This window comes from Podarcis liolepis (genome assembly GCF_965112155.1).
Source record: "Podarcis liolepis genome assembly, chromosome: 6".
NCBI lineage: Eukaryota > Metazoa > Chordata > Lepidosauria > Squamata > Lacertidae > Podarcis > Podarcis liolepis.
Window position 1 is genome coordinate 37,092,582 of NC_139559.1, and position 25,203 is coordinate 37,117,784.

Below are 25,203 nucleotides of genomic sequence, written 5' to 3' on the forward strand. Positions count from 1 at the left end.
TGAGATTCCAGGGATTGAACCTGGGACATTCTGCATGGAAAACAGATGCTCTGCCACTGAGCTATGAGCCCAGCCTGTGCCCCTGGGAGATTTCTTCACTACTTTCTCTACTTTCTTGCCCAGTCACATATACTCCTTCATCAATTGGGAGAGACTTCAGATTTGCAGTCTGAGGCCAACTCTTTATGTTTGCTTCTCACAAACTTGAGCGTGACTTTTTCCATGAACTCAATTCAGTTGGGTTGTGCACGTGTAGCCCCAGGAGACTTTGCCTCCTAGTGGCAAAAGTAGAGAATGGGCTTGCATTTTCAAAAGCTTGGTTTCACCCTGTTGCAGGCACAACTCATGACTTCGCCACCCAATGGCAGATGAAGAGAACTGTCTTCCTTATCTGCATAAGCCCATCTGTACAGTTATTTTGGGAATAATTCCCGTTGTTTCACAGCAGCTTTTCAACGATGCCAGATGTCGCAGAATGTGGTTAAGCAATCACAGTGGCAGAGTTTGTTAATTAGTTACTCTGTGCCATTTTGTTGTTGACACTCTTGCCTTTAGGAAAAATTCAAAGGGCTAAAAGTTCATTCATTTCAAGCACATATGAGGGTGACTCACTTCCATATGATTTTTTCTGTGTTCACAGATCCAGTTTTGTAAGTTTTGAAAAACTGGATGAATTCCCCCCCCCCACACACACACACACAACGTGCCTCCTGACTTTGGCAATCAGTGGTCTATAGACAGGAAGAGAGGCTACAGTACGTCCAGGGAATCCAAGAAAGTATTTTTCATTTGCAATGACAAGTTTTAATCATTTATCTATCTCTCTATATATTATCTCTGCTACATAGCTTCATATCTCTAGCAACACACTCTATTCCCCTCCCCTCTGACACACACCATTTCCCAAAGCAAGCCAGACAGAAATCTTCCAGATGACAATATCTGCTCATCAGGAGTTTGACCTTGCTCTATCTCTTAAGGCACAAATCACAGCTGATGGGAACCAGCCGCAAAGGCAACCCAGATGCTACATGTGGAACTAGCTAGGAGCCAGGCATAGCTGATTCTTGCGCTTCTCCCCTGCGTACATGAAATGGCAACGTTTGGCAGCTGGGTGCTACAGATGCTGAGTGCAACCTCCTGTGGCCCATGGGGTTGGCTCCACAGTTGATTATAAATATCAGAGTGACAAAGGGGGGAAATGGGATGAAATTCAGTATCCAAGCACCACCAGCAAATATCAGGCATGGTCTGCAGACCAACTCTGCCTTGTTATTAAAAGGCTCTTTCTAGATGAACTGCTTTTGTCCTGGGCTGGGCTCAAGGCCCAAGTAAGGGTGAGGAAAGTAGTATACCTTGGGCCTTGAGATCTCCAAAGAGACCTGGCTCAGGCTGCATGGGTCTGTCTGTGTTATCAAGAACTGGTTTTTCTTTTCTTTTTAAAATGAAAGACTATTGTTACTACGTAATTATCACCATCTTTACTTTCTGCATTTCACATGTTTCACTGTTTATTAGGGATGGGGAAATTTGCCAGTTTCACACAGTTTTCCATTTTTCCAGTCTTAGGTTTGGTTCTTCTACATTTCAACATCAGTTGAAAAAAAAATCCTCATGCAAATTCCTCAGTATTTCAAGTCATTTCTCTCTCTCTCTCTCTCTCTCTCTCTCTCTCTCTATATATATATATATATATATGCATGCAATTTTGCCTAATGTCTGCATTTTGCCAAATCAATCTCGCCCACTTTAATGCATGCTGGATGCTATTTTACTAATATATGCATTTGTAGGCATACTTTACCCTAGTATATTACTTGGATGGAGAAGGGCATTGCAAAATTCAATAATTCAAAGGCTAGCTGTGTTTTGGTTTGCATATTGTTTCAGGAAGTGTGAATTTTGGTATGTTCGCCTTAAAATGCAAACTGAACTGAATTCCTCCCCTTTCCTTCCTGTTTACAATATCCCTCCTCCAACCAACCATTTTTACATAAATCTGCTACTCTGGGTGACACTTCATTCATAGTATGAAATGGACTGTAGTCCATGAATGCTTATGCCATGTGCTATTTTTTGATGTGACAGAATAACACAGCTACCCCTCTGGACGTTATGCATTCATTCCATCAATACAAGGATTCACTCTTGTGCAGCAGAACTCCCAACTCCTCCCTCGCTAAATCTGCTACAGAATCACAGAATCATAGTTTTGGAAAAGGCCCACAAGGGTAATCTAGTCCAAGCCCCTGCTATGTAGGGATCTTTTTGCCCAGTGTGGGGCTCAAACCCATGATCTTGAAATTAAGAGTCTCATGCTCTATCAACTGAGCTATCCTACAGGGTTAGGGTTGTGGGTTACCCCCTAACAGTTTTAGGGGGCACACAGGGAGGGGAGATGGGGGGAGTTCCACTGCCGCCCTGTGTGTACTTACTTCCCTGAATTCTGTGTACCAACAGGGCCTTTTTCTTTTTAACTATTCTCTATAAATTAGCAGTTCAGGAGTTTTCTGTAGCTGAAGGTCAGGTGCATCTATATAATTGTGTCTATATCTGTTTCTGTCTTTCTGTAAACCTGAACTGAAAGCTGAAAAGTTTTGGTTTAATCATTTGCTTTCATCTTTTGAAATGCTGCCTTACAACAAGTGGCAAATACCACAGAGGTATAAAGTGATTCTCTTCAGCTCTGTTTCTTTTCATCTTCCTCCGTTTCCCCTCAACACACACTCAGGAGGAAGCCCTGCTCTTTTCAGATGTCACCTTTGGCAATAAGGGGAAAGTGATCACAGAACTTCTTGTCTCATGCTCTGCCTTTCAATGCAAAGGATGATCAGTAGTACCAGAAATCCTAGGAGGTCTCTCCTGGGGTGGGGGGTTTAAAGGAGCACTGCTTGACTTCCAGGTGTGCTGTTTGTTTTAAATTCCTGTTCTTTGCAGATCACGTAACAACTATCTTTCTCTTGCTCTTAGAACCTTCAAGATTGCAGCTCCTATTTTCTACCTGTCCCACACATGGAGGCACACGTGTCTATCAAAACAAAAAGCTAGCTGCACTATTGTTGCATGCCCAAGTACCAGTGTTCATTCAGATACCCATTCATTCATTTATTTATTTATCTGCTTCGTCCTCTCTGCTTCTCTCCAGGAATTATCATAGCACTTATCACTGCAATATCTGCAATAAAAAACGACAGCAAAAATGGTCAATTTGGCAAATAGCTTTCATTCATAAAAAATAAAAAGACATTGTAGGTAGGTCAGATGAAAACGGATTGGGCCCTGTGCCAAGGATAATGATATCAGGGTTTAAATTTAGATCCTTACAGCAGAGGTGCTTGAAAATGTTAATTGCTAGGGCAGTTCCCGCCTATGTTCCTGCTTATATGCATAATGCTTACTTAGCAGAGATTCCCTATGGCATATATGATATATGTGTTTTGAGTCTGATAGGGCTACCTGTGTGGATTTGGAAAAGGTGCCATGACAGCTGGCAGATGGGTCCATGGGTGGGAGGTGGGTGAATTATGTTGAGTGAACGGTGAGTGCCTGCACAGATCCCTTGAGCAGCAAAAGAGAATCAGGAGATGATAAGCAAAAAGGAAACCATTGGCATGTTGCATGTGCAGTGCCAGGTTTGTGTATGAGCTAAACAATCTATAGCTCAGGGCCCCACTCTCTTGGGGCCCCCAAAAAAAGATACTTCTTCTTAATTGTATTTCACTATTAATATACGTCTTCTTAATTGTATTTTGGTTCAACAATTACTTTGATAAAATACATATTTTGTTATGTGCAAATGGCTTTAGATACCAATTAGGTCCATTAATAGGGACGCGGGTGGCGCTGTGGTCTAAACCACAGAGCCTAGGGCTTGCCGATCAGAAGGTCGGCGCTTCGAATCCCCGCCACAGGGTGAGCTCCCGTTGCTCGGGCCCAGCTCGGTCCCAGCTCACGGCGTTTCCGCGCACTGCTCTGGTTCGCCAGAAGCGGCTTAGTCATGCTGGCCACATGACCCGGAAACTGTACGCCGACTCCCTCGGCCAATAAAGCGAGTTGAGCAACCCCAGAGTCGATCACGACTGGACCTAATGGTCAGGGGTCCCTTTACCTTTACCTAGGTTCATAAATTACCATATAGGATATATTCAGCACAAAAAAGCAACAATTTGTTGTTGACAAAGGACAGCTGGACATATAAAGGGCCCCATTACCTTCAGTAGCTTAGGGCCTCATCAAGCCTAAATCCGGCCCTGTGCATGTGTGTACACGAAGCACCTCTAGGGGGAGCAGATTTATACCTGATAATGACCTGATTCCTCCCTGCTACATTGTACGTGATGAGTCATGCAAGGAGGTAATTCTAGATCTTAAACTTAATGGTTTCATGCTCATGCCCCTTAACATTTATCTTTCCCCATCCCTCATCATTCCATGCTTTACAGCTGGTTCTACACTCCTGACATGTTAGAGCAAACAAACAGACAAACAGCTTGCCAGCCCTGATGGGAAAAGGATGAAATGCTCTGAGCATGCATTTTAATCACGCACCAACATGCCTGCAGAAATAAAAGCGAGTTTGCTTTTGCTGACCTGATGCTGAACAGCTTTAGCTGGATGCAGCACTTTTTTTCACTATCGGTCTATGGTGTGGCAGAGTCATGTGGCTGCCTCCATACTGTAGTGTTTCTGCAGCTTACCTGGACAAGGCTGGGGTGGAGCAGCAGCAGGGTCTGGGCTGTGCAGGTGGACTAGCAGAGACAATCAAATAATCTCACTGGTGTAATTGCAAAGCCCACACACCAACCCACCTCACTGCCCCATCCCCACCTAGGTAAGCTGCAGTGATGCCAGTGTCAGCTGCCCCACCATATGGGCCATTTCTTACGTCTGCTGTCTTGCCAATCCAACCAATATTACATAGATGTTTGTGGAAAAAGCAAGACTTTTTGTTGCATACATTTGCCCAAACAGGATATTAGACTAGATCATTGATGGGGAACTCTTAATGCTGTTGGATTCCCACCAACCCCAGCCAGCATAACCAACTAGGGATGATGGGAGTTGTAGTCCAGTAATGACTGAAGGGCTATATCCCAGGCCTAGATAGACGGATTGATCTGATCTAGCAAGGCTCCACTTACATTGTTTGGTTCTTAACCCTCTATAATGTCCAGCATGAATCTATATTTAAGAGAAGGAAGCTCTTACAGCAGGATTTAGCAAAGAAAGGAACAAGGAGTTGCAGGCTAGGCTACAAACAGTGAAGTTTGTGCTGCAATGCTATGTTTATGTAAGGCTACTGAGCAGCGACTTGTGAGCAGCATTGCATCCATGGTGTTTGCACCCACCCTCTGATGAATCATAATCTCTGGGCACCCAGCTTTCTTATTTTTAAAAAATTAAGTTTCTGGCATTTGTAAAATCCAAGCTATCTGGTAAAATGTGCCATTCTGCTTATTTGCATGTGTGACAAACTAGCCTGCTTCCCCTTTCGTGTTTTATATTTCCCCAGCCCTGGAAAAAATTCTGCAAGCACCCTTGAGTATATCCATCATTATAATACCAATATTACAGAGTGAGGAAGGTGTTGAAAGATGGCAGTTTGTCAAATGCCACTTGGTGAGTTCATGGTTCAAGTAGGATTAGAATTTTGGCTTCCCAACACTTATTCTTAGCCATGATGCTATAGCAGGTTTGGGGGTTTGTTTGTTTGTTTGTTTTTTACCTCAAGCAATCCTGTGGAAGTACACATGTAGAAAACATTCTTCAAAATTGGTCATGCACATGACCATTGACAAGTCCCACAGGTCACAAAATAGAAAGCTCTGAAAGGAAAGAAAGTGGCTGGCTTCAACTAGGGATCAGAACCTGTGGAGTTTTCTGATTCCAAATCCTCTACTTTAGCAGCAAGAAATGTCTCCCACTTTGGACTGAAAAGGCATAATAATTCTGCATCTCCAAAACGGCTTCCATTTGAAGAAGGAAGCACTAAAATAACAAAGGAGAGGCTGGTTGTTGTTATTTCAAGGCTATTTTAAACTGTCTTGTGAGGGCAAATAAAGCCTGATTTGATGCGAACAGAATTGCATCATTATCTGGGTAAACAAGATACAACACATTTTCTAATTTGTTCTGTAATCTAAACTATAAAAACAGATTTAAGGCAATTAGAAAGTCAGGTATACAAAATCAACCTTAAAAGCAAGTTCCACACTTTTTTCTTTCTTTCTTGAGCAATAATGGTACATACCTTTAAATAATTTCTGTCTCTCTCTTTTGGAACTGCAACACCTACCTGCTCTTTACATACTTAACAGGATGCAAAGTGCAGATTATGAGCCACCCAGTTAATTGTGCACCTCCTCCATTTATTACCATACGGTTAATAAGATTTGCAGGAAGCATTAAAGAGCAGTCAAGTCCTATCACTGAACATGCAATTTAAAGTCCCCAGCAGGGACACGCAAACCCAGTGAAGAGGAAACATCATCACTTCAGAAGCACGAAGGAAGGTGGGGAGGGGGAGAGAAAATACAAAAAAAGATGTCATAAGTTACATAAGTGGTGGTCGGTGTGTCTGTGCCATCAGCAATGCTGGAGTTTTGGCTCTCTCTCTGAGAAAGGAAGGCAGGCAGTCGCCATACTTAAAGTCCACACAATAAGATTTCTTATTCCTGCTTACAGCAAGCTTCACTAGATATCAGCTGTAAGGGAGCCCTCATTCCTCTAGTCTGGACTTTGGTCTCCAGCCAGATGAATTCACTTCAAAATTCTAAAATAATAAAATAAAATAAAATAAAATAGGTGCACCCAGACCTATCTTATTTGGGAACTATTCTTGGCAACAAACCAACATATGTAAGAATGGATGGAAGAGGATCTATGCAGAGATTGATACATGATGAAACAAAAACGCCCAGAATACCTCAGGGCTGTGCACATGGCATTTGAGGAACACATGTGCTAAATATTACAAATGTGCCAGAGACCTAGCCTACTACTTACATTGGCTGCCCATATGTTACTGGGCCAGGCTCAATGTACTTGTATTCATTTAAAAGGCCCCTAAACAACTTTGGTCCAGAATACGTTATGGACAGCCTGATTCTGTATATCCCTGCCCAGTCCTTGAGATCTTTGGTGGAAATCTCTGTTAGTGGTCTCCCATGGCTCAGATGCACAGCTGTCATCTGCCAAGAGTCATGAATTAAGTATTGTGGGCCCAGCCCTGTGAAACTCCATCCCAGCTGAGATCAGATGGGCCTCCTCCCAGTTGAGCTTCAGGTGCATTTTAAGCATGGAGAAAGTGGTTAGAGGGGAGGGGGGGGAATTCCCTCAACAGTAGAAGTCATAGACATCCAAGGGAGCTTTTGGAAGATTCAGTGCAGCTTACTTCTTCATGCAAGGCATAGTTAAACTCTGGAACTTGCTCCTACAGGAGGCAGTGATGGCTACCAATTTGGATGGCTACCAAAGAGGATTAGACAAATTCATGGAGAATAAGGCTATCAGCAGTTGCTAGTCATGATGACTGTCTTCTATCTCCACTGTCAATATGCCTCTGAACACCAATTGCTAGACAACATTGATATAGTCAGTGTGCAAGAGAACATCTTGAACATGTGTTCGTACTCTCCTTGTTGATACGCTAGTTTTCTAGCCATCTTTATGCAGGGGGGGAATTCAGTGTAGTTTTCTGTACTGAACAAGTTGTCCGTCATTTTCTTAGGATGATTTTCCAGCTGTCAGTCAGTGCTATAGAGATGTAGGGAGCAGCATCTCTCTTCCACTTGCCAAGCTCTCCCCCCTGACCTTACAGCTAATTGATACAAATGTGTCAACATATCAGCACTGACTTCTCAGGAACTGGATTTTGGATGATTTCTCCAGGCCACAAATTTCCTCTTCGTGAACTGTTCTAATTTTCCAACTATGGGATTAAATAAATAGGAGCGAACAAAGTTCAGGAGAAAGCTAGAAAAGCAACCTCACTATAACAACATTGCACAAAAAAAGTGCCTGAACATCATAGGTATTCAGAAACTCTCAGCTCAGTGATCAAACAGAAGTTGGCAGGTCCAACCCATGGTGCCTCCAGGTAGGGCTAAGGAAAACTAATTTGGAAATGTGATGACTAAACTAGAGTGTGGAAAAATGAGAAACTGAGAGAAGCTTAAATTGACAGATTCACTCATCCCTAGTCCAGGTAAAGGTAAAGAACCCCTGGACAGTTCAGTCAAAGGTGACTATGGGGTGTGGCGCTCATCTCGCTTTCAGGCCGAGGAAGCCGGCGTTTGTCCACAGACAGCTTTCCGGGGCATGTGGCCAGCATGACTAAACAGCTTCTGGCATAATGGGACACCGTGGTGGAAACCATAGGACACGGAAACACTGTTTACCTTCTTGCCACAGTGGTACCTATTTATCTGCTTGCACTGGCATGCTTTCAAGCTGCTAGGTTGACAGGAGCTGAGACAGAGCAACAGGAGCTCAGCCTGTCGCATGGATTTGAACCACTGACCTTCCAATCAGCAAGCCCAAGAGGCTCAGCGGTTTAGACCACAGCCCCACCCACTCCCCAGTAGTCCAGGTTACACACGTTCATTTTAGTATCACATGGGTTGATGTGGCCATGATGGGCTGCACCAGGTCTGGCACTGGTCACTGCAGCATCTTTTAGGGAAGCTTTTAATGTTTAATAGGTTATTGTATTTTAGTGTTCTGTTGGAAGCCGCCCCAGAGTAGCTGGGGAAACCCAGCCAGATGGGTGGGGTATAAATTATTTATTTATTTATTTGAATATTTTATAGTCAGGGGCAGTTACAGATACTTTTTTTTACTCTACACACACACACACACACACACACAATCTTATTCTACAGACAATGGTGCTTATTCCCATCCGCCCTGAGAATACCTTCCTTGGCACACACCACCCCTCATCTCACTCAAACAAGTTTTGAAAATTACAGATAACAAACTAGGTTGCGGTGTTTTGTGTTGGGTGGGGGCACTGCAACAGTTTCCCTGGCTTGCAAAAGTGTCCAGGGCCCCAAAGTGGCTGGTGATCTCTGCAAGGGCATCCCCACCCTGTTGCAATTTCCTCAGATTTTTCAATTTATTTTTCATGGAAAAACCCCTTTCACTGGGTTGCCTATTTGGATCCAAAATGGAATGTACATTCCATAATGATACTTAAACCTTAATGAGATTGCAGAAGAGTGTCCACATTCTATGATTTCCCCCTTCTGATGAGCTTGCACAAGACACTCTCGTGTAGCTGCTGACCACTTCTCTCTTCCCACACCCCAATGAATGGTAAATTTGATAGGATCAGACATAAGGCATCATAACAGTACCATGTTTCATATGGTACTGAAGTAGACAATGGCTCATCTAGCCCAGTATTGTCAACACAGACAATACCAGGTTTGGGGCAGCTGTCCAGAGTTTCAGGCAGATGTCTCTGCCAACCCGACCTGAATATGCTGGGGATTGAACCTAGAACGTACTGCATGCAAAGCAGATACTCAACCACGGAGATATGGTCTTCCCTGTGTTCAGAATAACTGTCCACACCTTTGAAAGCACAATATTCATGGTGGCTATCGTACCTATTGGATGACTGTGTCATCCCTACCAAGATTGCAGAAGGAAACAAAATTCCATTGGGAAGTGAAATAAGACATGACTCTCTTCTCAACATCCTTCAGTTTCCATTCTCCTAAAACACAAGCTATCTGGATGTGGTGTCACAATATGCATATTGTGTAGAATATGCTGAAAATCATTATTTCTAGCTTTGATTTTCTTCCCTCTCTGATCCACTTCCCTCCCTATACTTTGTAGGGTGACAGCAGGGGTTGCCATAGCAACATAACACAAAGCCATCTTCTTTTGTGGTAAGAAACTGTTGAACAGCTAAGAGAATTAAGGAGGGGGGTGCAGGTAGAGGGTACCTGGGAATTCAGCTAAAAATAGAAAAACTTAATAATGGAACCATTAAGGAGAAGCCATTTGGGGGCTTCATAGCCTCAAGCCTTTCTCCTGAAGCCTTTTTCATATAACTAAATGTAATTGAGTAGCTTTTGATTCTGAGAAGGAAAGAGGAAAAGTTGCTTTATTTCCAGCTGTGGAAAAAGCGACAGGCACAATGCATGTCCACATTTCATTTAGGGTGCTAATTACCTGCCCAATTTCAAATTCATAAAATAAAAGCCACTCTCTTTCAGAACTTAGAAAACACCCACAACCCCTTTCTTTAAAATGGACACTGAGCACACCTTGTTCATTTCTGAGCGAGAAATCAGCATACTCTGTACTTTGATGCCTTGTCTGATTTTACAACTTGAGACAAATTCCTCCTCTTATCATCTTCCCTTTGATGTCCAATGTGGTCGCATTAATTGTTATCAACGCTTTCAGCATTGGCCATGTGCATAATTCTGCCAAAGGAGTATTTATGGGCCATTCAATTGGTCCAATAACTGGGAGATGAGATTTGAATACTGAATGTCTGACTTGGTCCTCATGTGAGAAGAAGAAGCCAGTGCTTTCTTAAAACCAGTTCACTATATATCTATTACGTGTGCATGTACCCATGCAGCAAGCATTTCAGTTCTAGCTCTGGAGCACATGTGCTTGCTATGAGGCAGCAATACAGTGTTATGGGTAGATACAAGTACCTATAGCAGCCTTCTATAGTAAATGTCAGCTTATATCATATGAGGGTGAGAAAAGGATACAGCATTTAATATTAACATCCCAGTGATTTTATCGTTCTGGAAAGTCACATCAGAAGCTGGTAGTGCACCTAGACTTTGTAATCTGTCATAAAATATCTTGTCTCATACAGTTCTGGAACAGGAGATTTGGATTGGGCCATTAGTAGAATCAGCTGCTGGCCCAAGAAAGGACATTCAGTGCCCAACAGACACAGAACAGTTTCTGGTGTTAAAAGATGTAGGGGTGATGTTTGTTTTACAATATTCCTCCTAACACCTAAAGTAGAACTTTTTTGCTACCCAGAGTAAGATGCAAAAAGTTCCACTTTATGAAGAAGGATGGAAACTGGAAGGATGAGGTATTTACATTTCTATTTCCACTGCATTATCCAACATCTATGTAAGTCTGTATGATCCAGGTAAAAAATGTGTTCCAGAAGAAGAAAACAGATGCAACAAGTATAACCCCATGGTGAACAAACTATTCTATATACAGTGGTACCTTGGGTTAAGTACTTAATTCGTTCCGGAGGTCCGTTCTTAACCTGAAACTGTTCTTAGCCTGAAGCACCACTTTAGCTATTGGGGCCTCCAGCTGCCGCCACGCCATCGGAGCACGATTTCTGTTCTCATCCTGAAGCAAAGTTCTTAACCCGAGGTACTATTTCTGGGTTAGCGGAATCTGTAACCTGAAGCTTCTGTAACCTGAAGTGTATGTAATCCGAGGTACCACTGTATCAGGAATGGAGAAACTGTAGCCCATCAGATCTTGTTGGATTGGTTTATTATTTCTTTATTATATATATATATATATATATATATATATATATATATATATATATATACAGTGGTGCCCCGCAAGACGAAATTAATTCATTCCGCAATTTTTGTTGTTTAGCGAATTTTTCGTCTTGCGAAGCACGAAATCCCATAGGAATGCATTGAAAATCAATTAATGCGTTCCTATGGTCAAAAAAAGTCCAAACAAAGCCAAATTTGGTACAACAACAGTTTATTAACTGCTCTTTAAAGTCACACATACTGTAAAGAGCAGTTCAAAAATTTAAGGGAAAATAAATTAACTTTATAAACAAAACATGTCTTTGTTTTTAGTCAAAGAAAAAAAAGTCGCGAGACGTTTTCGTCTTGCGAAGCAAGCCCATAGGGGAAATTCGTCTTGCGAGGCAAATCGCGAACGGAAAAACCTTTCGTCTAGCGAGTTTTTTGTCTTGCGAGGCATTCGTCTTGCGGGGCACCACTGTATATGTATGTATTGCTAAATTACAAAACAAATCAAAGCAGTGTACATTGTTAAAAAGATAAAAACAATACAGTTAAGGTATAAAATGACTTAAAAGCAAAAAATTTGATTTTTTTTTAAAAATATGTATCAATAAACAATTATTAGGGATGTACTCTTAATTGCCTAGGCACAGAAGGTGACTGCTGATTACCACTCCCATTTTCTTGGCCTGCTTTTTGATCCTTCTATTTGCAAACCACTTTGTAGCAGTGTAACTCCTGCATAAGTCTTCCCTTCTTGTTTATGTTGTTCTTAAAACCTTGATTTAGGAACCGTTTGGGAAGATCTGTTTGGAGAGAACTGCCCTGTGATCTTTTAATAATAAAAATAACCTTTCCTTTTCCTTTTTGAAAAATCACTTTCAATCAGTCATTTATTCTGAAGCACGACGAGCTCAGATGAACACTTACTGATTCATCTCATTTTTAAAAAATGTTTAAATAAACTTTGCTGAAGCTCCAGCATAATGTCAACTGCTTCTCAAGTGAATTATTCATCCTGCCCCATTCTTTCAGAAATGCCAAAAGGATTCTGAGGCTGCTTCATATTGAAATGGTTCCCTCTGCCAAAACATATACAAGCCAAAGACAATCTCCAGTTTTACAAGCAGCCCACGTTAGGCTATATTGAGGGTTTACTGAGGGGCATGGAAAACATGAATACGTGAAGTGTCTTTCCTGGCAAAAATGGGGTTTACATTGCAGGCAGACTACATCTAGGAAGGCCTTTTCCAAGCAAGTGATCAAGAAGAGTTACAATCCAGTCCTATCCTTCAGCAATCCATCCCTGGCAATCCATCCCTAACACTTTCCCTCCCAGTTCCCATGAAACATACCTATATCGTACAGTTGCCTAAACTGTTCTCCTTGGCCCTCCTCTCTAAATGGGCCGAGAAAACACATGAGGTAGACAGCAGGTATGAGCACAATGGCCTCACCTCATCATCTCCTCCCCGCCCCCCGCAAGCCAAGGGCATCTGTCTGATGCAGTACAGCTGCTGTACCCATGCTTTATAGATCCCCAATTTCCCAAGTTTCTAAATTGCACAGGATACCACCACAACTACAAGAGGCTTCCCACTTCACCTAAGAACAGCCTGCTGCATCAGGCCAATGGACCAGCATTCTGTTCTCCCAGTGGCCATCCAAATGCCAATGGGAAACCTGAAAGCATGCGTTGGAGAGCAACAGCCTGATGTTCTTGCTTCTACTTACCTCTGAGTAGAAGTTGCTGGTAATTACAAGTGGGCAGAGCACTGTTGCACTTGGATCCCAGCTTTCAAGATTCCCATTGGCATCTGGATGGTTGCTATTTCAATGCTGGCTGCCATTTTGAATCAAGATGGTGGGCCAGAATGTGACTCTCCATGAACAAACAGGCATTATCTGCTAGTCCTGAATAGTTAAAGCAAAACATGGGTCCATTCTGGGTCAGCTACCTCTTTTCTGTCACAGAACACATTTGTGTGCCTAAAAATAGTCAGGGCACACTCCTAGGAACCATGATTATCTGAGGATTATATATATCCTTTTCCAGACACATGAACATTATGGAAAAGATGCACTCAGCCTGCAGTGGAAAAATGGAAATCTGTTCCAACATACAGAATAGTCCTAAAAGTATAGAGACACAAGAGAAATCAATCTTAAAATGTACCTCTACCTGCAAAAAAAACAACAGAATAAAAGCACTCTATAATCCGATGCCAAGGCATATCTGTGAATCAGTGACAAGTAAAGATAAAACTCTTCTTGAAGATGTCTGTCAGGCAACTGTATCAGGAATGACATTGATTTTTCCCCATGCTGCTGCTATCTAAGGGAGGGCCTTTGTCAGTTCTATATTTAGCCATTAGATTATGTGCATTACTAATATTCAGGTAGTGCTTCATCAATTTCCATCACCACAGGTAGGAGGCTGAAAAACCTGGGATGAATGTTGCTTTGTATAAGGCTGCTGTTTGTCAAAGGGGGTAAAAAGCCTTAATACCAGGGGGAATGAAAGAAAACCAGGGAATTTGGTATAATGTCTAGAGGTACTTCACACAGCTGGGTAAAATGACAGTGTTCAGTAGAGGGTGTAAATGGTACACTTACTTGCTGGGGTCAATGTGGTGAATTCCATCAAGGTAATAAGCAAGACCAGACAATTGAACACAGTTTGTGTCTTGTTTGGACAGGGTGCAAACTGCATCTAGTCATCACTGTGCACTTCCCTTTGCTTGGCAGAGGGGCCGAATGGATGTTAATTACGCAGATGGGCTGCTAGCCTGAATGCTGGGTATTCTAAGTCTTCAGTCTTAACTGTGTTTCAGACCACCTCAGCACCATTTCATGGCTTGTGACCTACAGTGCTCAGTTTTCAGTTGAGGTGGGGAGCAGGGAGGAGGAATGGTAATATAGAGAACTTAAAATAGGTTGAGAAAATGCCATTTTAATTGACTAGAGGACTTTCTGGTGGACTATAGATCTTAAGTCCATTGCTTAATTTCTAAAACTCGCAGTATGTATTTCATTATTACTTAAATAAATTGATAGACCACTTCACAGCATAAAGCAACCTAAGAGGTGTATGCCTGACTAAATCACTTATTCTCCACCCTGGAAGTATTGGCTCTAATTATGTTTATGCAAGAGTGAGATGAACTCTGCAGATGTTCATGTTAGGATATTTCCGTTCCACCTTAAAAGGAAGCAGGCTTTGGGGAGTCACAGAGTCTGCGCATGTCCTAGTCACAGGATGTTTATGTCTGCTGTTTTTTCCTTTCGTTTTCAGTCGGCTCAGACACGCTGACAGAATGGACGTGTTTTCTTTTGTTCTGTTAAACGCTAAATAAAGTCTGTAAATTATGCTCTTCTGCTCTTCTGTGATGCAAGCTTTCGGCTGCGTTTCTGCTGATAAAGAGGGTGCACCAGCCTAGGAATGATGCCAGGAATTTCCAAAGGCTTTGTGCCCCTAACTGTTGGATCTGTGTGAGTACGGGAGGCCGATGAACGTCCAGAACTCCGGCTTGGGGGCTCATGATGGACACTATCTCCCTGGCAGTTTCCCAACAACAAGGTTATGGGCCCAGATTCACGGCACCTACAGGAGAGTAAAGCTGCAACAGACTGCGTAAGAGGTATGAAGGGGGGAAAAGCGAAAGGGACGGACGCTTTTTCTGTTATACCTCGGCAAAGAGCCTTTGAACTCCGGCAAGGCTTAATTGGCCTGGGAGCCGAGCCAAAGAGTTCGTGATTAATGGGCTGCCAAGATAAGGAGTCTTTCAACTTAAAATAGACTCGCGGCTAAAGTAAAAAGCTGAGATGGATCTCTTACAGACCTCAGAAACTGCTCCGTGTCCACTAAAGCTGAATGGCCACAACTATCAGACCTGGGCAAGGTACTGTGAGGGCCAGATGAGAAGGCTTGGAGTATGGAATACCGTTTCTGAGAACCCCCCAGCCCCTGTGACAGATGAGTGGAAAGCACAGGATTCAAAAGCCATGGGGATAATTTTGCTCTCAGTAGCTCCTGAAGAGTTAATCACCTTGGCTGGCAAGGCAACTGCCCGTGAGATGTGGGACGGGCTTAAAGCCTGTCATCTCCGACGAGAGGCTGGGTCTGTGTTGCTTTATTTCAGAAAGCTGCACAGGAAGCGTTTGGAGCCAGGGGAAGATCTTAGAGCCCACGTTTTACAGTTGCAGCATCTCAGACAGGAATTGGCTCAGAGAGGTTTCAATATGCCTGAGTCACTGTTTGCTATTCTCATCCTGGACTCCCTGGATGAAAGCTATCATGCCGTGGCAAGTCAGCTGGCGACCCTCCCTGCGCAAGACCTTACTGCTACAAAGGTCTTGGCAACTTTGCAGAATGAATACGATAGAAGGAATGCAGCTGAGTCGGCTTGTGCGCTTCAGGGGGAGCAAAGTGGGACAACATTCCAGCCTCCAGGGGGAGCCAAAGCGTTGGCAGCTGTGAAGTGCTGGAACTGTGGGAACCAAGGTCATACTCAGAGGTTTTGTCCAAAGACTGGAAATAAACAGAGGAAAAAGCCTGCAGGTGGCCCGAAGCAGAAGGGGGGTGGAAAGCCCGCGCCAGGGAAAAACAAAGCGATGTTTGCTGGCACAGCTTCACCAAAGGCTAAAGGCACGTCTGGTGGCCAGGAGCAGCAGGGGGGCAAGCTGCAAAAGCCCACACCAGTGCAAAACAAGGGTTTGCTTGCTGTAAAGACTGCTCCAACAGCCAAAGGCAGGTTTATTGTGGATTCAGGTGCCACCCGCCACGTTTCCAAGGACAGGCATCTCTTTATCTCCTTCAAGCCTCAGGAAGGTGAGATCCACCTGGCTGATGGAAGGACGTTGCAAATTGCAGGAGAAGGGACTGTGAAACTTGCAAGTCTGCACACTACCATCAGTAATGTACTTTTTGTTCCAGGAGCTGCAAGCAACTTATTGAGCATCCCACAGCTTACTGGGCGTGGTTTTCAGATTTCCTTCAAGAGGAGCGTCTGTGTCATCAGTAAAGGCAAAGAGGACTATTTGCATGCAAAGTTTATGGATGGTTTGTTCCATATAACTTATGATGACACTGCTGTTGTATCTAATGCTGATTCTTGTTGTGTTGCACAAACTAACAAAGTTCTTCATGCAGGTTGCATTCACGATGCGCATCGAAGGTTTTGTCACCTCTCTTGGAAGGCACTGGCCAAGATGCCAGAGGTGGTTGAAGGTTTGAACATCAAACCCTGTAAATTTCACATGAAATGTGTATCTTGTGCAGAGAACAAGGTGAAGGTTGCTCCAAAAGGCAAGGAGTCTAGCAGGCAGGCTTCCAAACCCTACCAGCTAGTGCATGCGGACCTGGTTGGACCACTTGCGCCCTCTATAGGAGGAGCAAGGTACTTCATGATTCTGATTGATTCTTTTTCCAGGTACATTCATGTGTATTTGCTCGAACAGAAATCGCAAGCGTTTCCTAAGTTTAAGGAATTCTGTGCTTGGTTGGAGAATGTGCACGGTAAACGTATTTCTTGTTTTTTTACTGATCGGGGCGGGGAGTTTACTTCTCAGCAGTTTGAAGCTTTCCTGACTGAGAAGGGAATCCAGCATGACATGTCAACCCCCAGATCGCCATGGATGAATGGGCTTGCGGAGAGAGCAAATCAGACATTGCTGCAAGGAATCAAGACCTTGTTGCATGATGCCAATCTCCCTGATAAGTTTTGGGGGGAGGCTCTGGGGAATTTGGTTTACACCGTTAATCGCAGATTGTCATCACCCATTGGTTGTACCCCCTATGAGAAGATGTTTGGCAAGAAACCCAACACCAAACACATGAGAATCTTTGGTTCGGACATGTGGGTACGCACACAACAAACCAACAAGCTTGGGAAGCGTGGGGCACATGGTTTGTTCATGGGGTACGAAAAAGGTGCATACAGGGTATGGATGACTGACTCTAAATCCATAAAGTTCACAAGGAGTGTTGAGTACAATCCTAAGTGGGGGGAAAATGTGGGAATTTTCCAGAGTTACCCAGAGGAGGATGAAGGTGATGTCAAGCAAGCAGCTAAAGCTGAGGAAGCTGCTGATGATGATGAGGATGATGATGATGATGATGATGATGATCAGAGTTCGGATTCCAGTTCAGTGGGCGGCGCTGCTGCTGATGTCAGTGAAAGTGATGACACAGCAGACTACCAAAGCGCAAAGGCCTCAGTCAGACCATCTGATGCGTCTGACAATGAACTGGAAGAACCACTGTTCACCATTGGTCACTTTTCTCCTAAGAAAGAGGAGATGAGTCCAGAAGACTTGCGTCTAGTACGCAGATCTGAAAGGGCGACCAAAGGCAGACCTCCAAAGAGGTATGCTGATGAGTTTGCTAAGACAGCAACTGCTGTTCTTAGTAGCTCAGAGAAGGTATGGGAACCTTCAAGCTTCAAAGAGGTTCAGGAGTTAACCTCTAAAGATGCTGAGCCTTGGCTTAATGCCATGAAGGCTGAAGTTGATTCCTTGAACAGGAACCAAACTTGGGAACTGGTACCGGTAGTCCCAGGAATGAGACTGGTTGGCAGCAAATGGGTCTTCAAGGCCAAGACAGACCAGAATGGCAAGGTAGTCAGACACAAAGCCAGATTGGTTGCCAGAGGTTTTTCACAGGTACCAGGACAGGATTACCACGAGACCTACTCACCCACAGTCAAATATGAGAGCATTCGACTGATGCTCAAGGTCGCTGCAGAGGAGAAACTGCATGTTTCCCACCACGGCATTAATACAGCTTTTTTGTACGGGATTTTGAATGAACAGCTGTTCATGCTTCCACCTGATGGGATGGAGATACAGAAGGGTATGGTCTGTAAACTGCGGAAATCCTTATATGGTCTCAAGCAGAGTGCCAGGTGTTGGAACACAAAACTCACTGAGACATTGCTTTCTCTAGGTTTTCAACAGGGCAAAGCTGATCCATGTGTGTTTGCCAAGGAGGAGGGGCAAAACAAACTGTATTGTTTATGTTTTGTTGATGATCTTCTGATGTTTTGGAAGAATCAGGCTTTTTACCAAAGTACCCTAGCTCAGCTGAAGGAGCACTTTGACATGAAGGATCTTGGTGAGGTATCCAACTATCTTTCTCTGCAGGTGGAGAAGGACCAAGCAGGTAATTTTCTGGTACACCAAACACAGAAAATTGCTGATGTGTTAACCAGGTTGAATTTGGTTGATGCAAACCCAGCAGACACACCGATGGTGACAGGTTACCAGGTAGACAGTACTGCTGAAGCGTTTTCTGACACAACGCTATACAGATGCATTCTAGGCAAGCTGAATTTCATTGCCAGATGTTCAAGACCTGACATAGCTGTAAGCTGTAATCTGCTTAGCAGACATGCCAACAATCCTACGGTTCAGGATTGGAAAGCTCTGAAGCGCATAGCCCGCTATTTGAAAGGGACTATGCACTACAGGCTGAGGTTCACCAGTCAGAAGACTGGAGGTCTTGAAATCTTTGCAGATGCAAGTTTTGGAAGTGACACCACGGATGGTACAAGCACTTCTGGTGTGTGCTACATGTACAACCACTGCCTGTTTGACTGGTTGTGCAAGAAGCAGACAACAGTGAGCCTAAGTTCCTGTGAAGCAGAACTCAATGCTCTGTCATTTTCACTCATGGATTGTGAATGGTTGATGCAACTGTTTAAGGACATCAGGGTGTCTGTGAAATGTCCTATACAAGTGTATCAAGACAATAGATCGTGTTTGGCTTTGCTGAACTCCGAGAGTTGCAAGCAGAGAACCAAGTACTTGCAGATTAAGCTACATCGTGCAAGAGAGTGTATTCAGAAAGGACTGATTCAGGTGTCCTACATGGCAGGAAATGAAATTCCTGCTGATCTGTTGTCTAAGGTTGTTAACAAAGAACAACTTAAGGTTTATGTACAAAGGTTGCAATTGGGTGAACCACAGGTACAACAGGTTACACGGAAAGGGGGAGGATGTTAGGATATTCCCGTTCCACCTTAAAAGGAAGCAGGCTTTGGGGAGTCACAGAGTCTGCGCATGTCCTAGTCACAGGATGTTTATGTCTGCTGTTTTTTCCTTTCGTTTTCAGTCGGCTCAGACACGCTGACAGAATGGACGTGTTTTCTTTTGTTCTGTTAAACGCTAAATAAAGTCTGTAAATTATGCTCTTCTGCTCTTCTGTGATGCAAGCTTTCGGCTGCGTTTCTGCTGATAAAGAGGGTGCACCAGCCTAGGAATGATGCCAGGAATTTCCAAAGGCTTTGTGCCCCTAACTGTTGGATCTGTGTGAGTACGGGAGGCCGATGAACGTCCAGAACTCCGGCTTGGGGGCTCATGATGGACACTATCTCCCTGGCAGTTTCCCAACAGTTCAGAAATACGGTACTCTGTCCCAGATTACAGCAGTGATGGGGAAGCTTTCTGATGTAGCAAGCTGGATCTTTATGTTCCCCCACCCCGTGAGCCAACTTTGTCAGATGGGGTGGAGTGGGGAGACAGTGATCAAGCAGGATTGAATTCCCATGCATCAGCTGGTGTGTTCAGGGAATTCAGTCCTGCTTTCTGCAGGGTTTAGGTGTGCAAGAGAGTTCCCCACAGGGTTAGAACCTGAAGTTGAATTACAGCAGTAAAAAAAAAACCAAAAAAAACCATTTCATTTTTATATTTTATTGTACTGAGGTGCATTTCCCTGTATTGAGTTGCATTTCATATTTTCTGTAAGCCACCCACAGAACTTTGTGACATACAGTGGTGCCCCGCAAGACGAATGCCTCGCAAGACGAAAAACTCGCTAGACGAAAGGGTTTTTCGGTTTTGCGTTGCTTCGCTAGACGAATTTCCCTATGGGCTTGCTTCGCAAGACGAAAACGTCTTGCGCTTCTTTTAAAAAAGCCACTTGAAGAGGCGCAGTTGCGACGGACCGTGCTTCGCAAGATGAAAAACATCGCAAGATGAAAAGACTCACCGAACAAATTATTTTCGTCTTGCGAGGCACCACTGTATATTAATTAATGTATGCACTGTGCACCATACATTAAGATCTTGTTCATGGGTAAGCAAACTAAGGCCTGGGGGCTGGATCTGGCCCAATTGCCTTCTAAATCCAGCCCATGGATGGTCCGGGAATCAGTGTGTTTTTACATGAGTAGAATGTGTACTTTTATTTAAAATGCATCTCTGGGTTATTTGTGGGGCCTGCCTGGTTTATTTTTTTTTTTTCAAAATATAGTCTGACCCCCCCCCCCAAGGTCTGAGGGACAGTGGACCGGCCCCCTGCTGAAAAAGTTTGCTGACCCCTGTTCTTGTTCATGAAGTGTGTGTGGCCGGAGGTTGAAGTAGTACTCTCAGACCACACACACAGGTTCAGGTGTGAATGCCCCAAAATCAGTTTCTGCATGGGAAAGTCTTCACTGCACTAAAGGAGAAAAGTGTGAATCTGCTAGGAAATAGCTCTCATTTGGAATGTGTTGACAAATATGCAACTGGTTCACTTACTCTCGTGCTATACTGATCTCATCTCATCTGTTAGCGTCTCACTTGAACAATCACTTTTGTTTTCATCTATAGACATAGTCAACCCAAGCTAGAACTGCCCAAATCACTTAATTCTAAAAGTACCAATAACTGAATGTGACAGCCATTTCCACAGCCTGCCAACACATGTTTGCACATAGGTGACTTTGTGGACAACAGTGGCAGGCTCAGTAGAAGGAGGGGGGATTACCCTGACATTTCTCCATCCTACCTAGAATCATTTAGATTTCCAAAAAAATATTGTGTGAGCTCCATGATACATGCAGGATCAAAAGGACTGAATATATGGAGTGAAGCGTATGTACATTTCTGCATGAGTGTGCAGCTCAAATATATTATTCCCATGGTGCTAGGTGCAGAAAAAGGGCAACCAAAATGATCTACAGAGACAAGGTTTGGGACTACAGAGACAATGATGACTTAGAAAGGGGACATGAAAGAAGCATAAAATATATGCATGATTCAAGGAAAGTGAGCAGGGAGACCTTTGTCTCCTTCATCACTCCTTCCTGTTGAAGGTTGTGGCCCAGGAAGAGAGAAGAAAATACTGGAAGTAAACCACTGGCTGTGCAGGTGGTGTCAGCAGGAAAGGTTTGGCTTCTTGGACTGTAGTCTCTGCTTCGCGAGGAAGAACTTTTGGGACATGAGGGAGGAAAATGCTATTGTACTCATGTCCTGCTTGTTGGCTTCCCAGAGGCATCTGGATTATCACTGTGAGAATAGAATTGCAAACTAGATGGGCCTTTGGCCAGATCCAGTAGCCTTCTTGGTTCTTATGAGGTCCAGATCCAGCCCTCACCATGCAAAAAGGATGTTACTGCAGGGCAAAATATCTGAACTGTGCTGTTGTGTCAAGGGATAGTTTACAAAACAATGGATTGGTTTAATTAACTTCTACTCAGAGCAGGCAACTGGAATTAACAATCATGATTAAGTTCGGTTTTCAAATTTTCATGGGTCTACTCTTAGTAAAAGGGAGTTGAATACCATCCAGTGTGGAGATTCCACAGTAAACTGTTTTGTCTTTGGCAAAGCACAGCTGCTTGCCTGCAAACTTCCAAGGCATTCACAGGAGGAATAAAGTGTTTTTCAGAACACTCAGATAAATGGTCTCCATTCCAAAAAGATCACCTTATGCTGATTTCTCCACCGCAGTGACCATCTCAGTTGTTCACCTGAATCCACCCCAACATATCACTTGATTGTACAGAAAACATTCAGCTGACAAGTCAAAGTGGCTGCTTGACTTAATCTAAATATAGTGCCCAATCGCAAAGGACCTTAGCCACTCTCTCTTCTCTTTTCTGTTCATGATTTAAAAGAATTGTCTGACATTACTGCACAGCAGGCCCCTCAACTTTTGTATCAAATGGCACATTACCATGCAACTGAGTGCTCCGTAATGTCTGTGACTGCATCATTGCCCAGGCTGAGACTTGAGGACTGAAATCTTCATTTTTATTTCATGAATATTTTAAACACCCTTCTGAAGGAAATTCCTGTGCTGCGTTTATGTGACAAACACAGTTTGAAACTCGAAAGGCATCCAATCCCTGTTGTTAAACATTTCAAGGATTAGTGGGAATGCTGAACCCTATCACTTGTCGCACACCATATCAAATTTCAATCTGCAAGACTCAATTGGCAACATCCTTCCAGAGCAGCTTTCTGTGCAGTCTGTGGCATTGGTGTAGTGGAGGCCTGTGGTCACAAAACAACATATAACTCCTATTGGCAACTAATCACGGTGCCATCATTTGAGTTTAGCAAGGCCTGAGCAGTTTCACTCCAGTGTAAACTAAGGTGTGGACAAAGGGCTCTTTAACCTTCTAGCTCAGTTGGCAGAGCATGAGATTCTTAATCTCAGGGTTGTGGGTTTGATCCCCATGTTCTGCAAAAGATTCCTGCAATGCAGGGGATGATCCTTGGGGTCCCTTCCAACTCTACAATTCTATGACTCCCAGCAAAAACAGCAACAGAGCCTTTTTCAGCGCTGGCCTCTTATTATTTTGAGGCTCAGGGCTCACAGTAATGGTGCACAGTTAGTAGGGTAGTCTACTGATGCCAAAAAAGCTAAAATGAATCACCTGGTAAATTATTAATTTGCATACAGTTTGCTTAGGAGTAATATCTAAAATTGTAATATTACAATATCTAAATTTACATACCCATGTAAAATTAGAAATAACTACTATAATTTAAATAGAAATATAATCCTTCTCACCATTATACACCTCATCATAGTCAGGAAGACTATGACAAACTGTTGATGGGTACCTTCAAGGCCCCTCCTGTTCTCCCTTCTAATGGTTCTTTAATCTAATTGTGTGTCAACTGGATGCATGTAAAATGGTCGCCGCCTGTATTATTGTGAGGAAGGGAGGGGAGGGGAGGGGAGGGGAAGGAGAAGAGGGGATATTATTAAACAATGATAAACTTTTATGCAATGAGAAGATACTATTGTCTCCCGAAACACCATGGCAATAATAGATGCTTTCAAGCTCTCTCCTAGAGCTTGTTTTATTTTTACTTTTTGTTCACACTTTTATTTCGGTACATAAAACAAACACAAAGAAAAATAAAGACAAAAGTCTCAAAATAAACCACAATTCCCTCCTTCATCCACAACCCACTCTCAAATTTCTTTAAAATCCCTTGGGCACTCATCCTTTCCCTTTCCAAGACAAAAACAGAGTTTCAGGGAAATTTTGGGTAATAATCACTGCAATGGGCATCATTGCAGAGTGTGCAGCACTGGATTATCTCTTAGGGAAGGATCTCTCAGATGGCGGATTCAGGGGGAGGAAATGTTGCATATTCTGAAGAGGTTAAGCACTTTTCAGCTAGATTGGCTTCCTGTCGTTCTTCCTGTTCTTGTTGCTGGGTAGAGCTTTTCTCTTGGCCTGGTTATTTTGCAGGTCTGACTATTTGACGTCTTCTCATTGAACCCCAAACCAACAAAAAATATCCTTGCTTACTGCTTGGTTGTCTGCAGAGTGTGTCATGTCCCACCCAGGCAATATGCATTGTGCTCTTGATTATACACTGAATGAAAAACAAGGCTGCCTCTTTTGTCTCTCTGTGGGTTGAGCCTGCCCCATTAGAAGCTAACATTACATCCCCTTCCCAGTTGGAAGGAAGCACTGACATTTTGTCTGAATCGTCAAATTGCTGCTATAGCCTGACCGTTTGAAAGCAACCACCAAGAGCTTGCTTTTCCTTTCCTCTGAAAGCCAAATAAAACATAGCATACTATTGTAGGATTAAGCAGACCTTGAACCTGGTCATTCATTCATTCATTCAATAAATATACTGCCCTATACCTGGAGGTCTCAGGCTGGTTCACATCTAGCTCTGGGAATAAGACCTGGCTTTTGGAGGCCATTAATAAATATTAGTGAATCAAGGAAATTAATTTCTTTCAACTATATTTTTATAATAACCAAACTGACCTCCCACATTAAAAGATAGCTACCATTTCTGAAACAGTTTATCCTTATGTCATTTATTCTTCAAATCTGTGCCACCCCAATCACTGAGCGGTGCAAGATTCCAGGGGTTCCAGGTGCAGCTACCCAGGGTTCGTATTTCCTTTGGCAAATGAGGCACAACAGAATCTTTACAATATATGGTTTGTTTACACATATATACAACCTGAACCTATGATGGAGGGGTTCCCAGCATTACACTCCAAGAGGGTCTTGCTTCCTCCATAGCACAGCCTTGGATTCAAACAGAAATCAGCCAAAGCTCCCTGACCCTCTGCTCCAGCTTGCTGTCTTTTCCTGCCCTAGGACACATCTCCGCCACTGCAATCCTAAATTAAATCCTAAATTCTGACATTTACCTTAGGACATTTCCATTCACTCAAAAAGGATGAAAATAAAATTATTATTATATTATTATTATTATTAATTGTTGTTGTTGTTGTTACTATTTTTACGACGACGACAGCAACATTATTGGGAGGAGGTAGGAATATATTTTAAATGCCATTTTAAATGCAACGTGGTGTGCCTGGTCCAAATCGGTGGTGTCTTTCGCCTATAATTAATATACCACTTAACATTGTAGTCTTGAAGTTTCAAAAGGTACAATTTTAAAAACCAGTTAAAGCTAAAATCAGAAAACTTACGGT

At 43.2% G+C, this 25,203-nt stretch overlaps 1 protein-coding gene and 1 long non-coding RNA gene across 9 annotated transcripts in view; one reads left to right on the forward strand and one right to left on the reverse strand.

The window, feature by feature from the left end:
• The window catches only part of KCND3 (potassium voltage-gated channel subfamily D member 3), a 270,240-nt gene that overhangs the window by 78,402 nt on the left and 166,635 nt on the right, over window positions 1–25,203 (forward strand). The window lies entirely within an intron of this gene.
• LOC310709321 lies at window positions 842–23,516 on the reverse strand. Its single transcript, XR_014527462.1, has 4 exons — window positions 23,290–23,516; window positions 13,242–13,421; window positions 5,726–5,825; window positions 842–3,175 (listed from the first exon to the last, which is right to left on the reverse strand). It is a non-coding gene; the product is annotated as an uncharacterized lncRNA (long non-coding RNA).